Source organism: Apium graveolens, chromosome 9, assembly GCF_009905375.1.
Source record: "Apium graveolens cultivar Ventura chromosome 9, ASM990537v1, whole genome shotgun sequence".
NCBI classification, from domain to species: Eukaryota; Viridiplantae; Streptophyta; class Magnoliopsida; order Apiales; family Apiaceae; genus Apium; species Apium graveolens.
In genome coordinates this window covers 264,767,444-264,768,322 of record NC_133655.1, presented here as the reverse complement: position 1 = coordinate 264,768,322, position 879 = coordinate 264,767,444, and the positions used below count along the sequence as shown (strand labels likewise).

Here is an 879-nt window from a genome sequence, read left to right as displayed (position 1 = left end):
TGATCTGATTAACTCATAATTAGCCAAAGAATCCACTTTCATCATTAACGCCTTTAGCTGAGAAGCTATAGCCGTAGCTGTATCTACCTCCATAATTTCTGCTACCTTACTTTGAGATAGTCTCTGAGTTGGGTTCTGATATTCATTAGCAGCCATCAATTCAATTAGCTCATAAGCTTCATCGTAGCTCTTAGCCATAAGGCTCCACCTGATGCTGCATCGAGCATAGGTCTCGACTGTGCTCCCAACCCATTATAAAAGTAATTGATGATCATCCAGTCAGGCATGCCATGATGAGGATATTCTTAAGCATCTCTTGTAGCGCTCCAAGCCTCACACAAAGATTCTCCCGATTGCTACGCAAATTGAGTAAGAGCGTTTCTGAGACAGCTGTTTTCGCCATAGGGAAGAATTTAGTGAGAAACTTTTGAGCAAGATCCTCCTAAGTAGTGATAGAAACCTGGTGGTGGAGAATACAACCAACACTTAGCTTATCCTCAGAGAGAATGGAAAAAGCCTCGGCTTCATAACATCTTAGAAACTTGTTGAACTTGAAAGTGTCGCAAATCTCGATGAAATCTCTAATGTGCATGTTGGGATCTTCCGTTGGAGAACCCCCAAACTGGACTGAATTCTGCACATCTGAATCGTGCTAGACTTGATTTCAAAGGTATTAGTTGCGATGCATGGTCTGACAATGCCAGACTGAATGTCATTGATCTTCGGTTGAGAATAATCTATCAAAGCCTTCAGATTTGCTGCTGGTTATCCCATTGTAATAATCGCTTCTTCTTCAGCTTTCTCAACTTCTTCAAAAACTTCTTCAACTACTTAAACTTCGTCCAGTGTTTCCTTACGTGATTGAGAACGTGTTCGCAT

The 879-nt window shown here is 41.3% G+C and overlaps 1 non-coding gene across 1 annotated transcript; it reads left to right on the top strand.

Annotated features, from left to right (window-relative positions):
- The first annotated feature begins 285 nt into the window (after window positions 1-285).
- On the top strand, window positions 286-389 carry LOC141687779 (small nucleolar RNA R71). The gene has a single exon (XR_012561262.1). It is a non-coding gene; the product is annotated as a small nucleolar RNA R71 (small nucleolar RNA).
- Window positions 390-879: the final 490 nt, after the last annotated feature.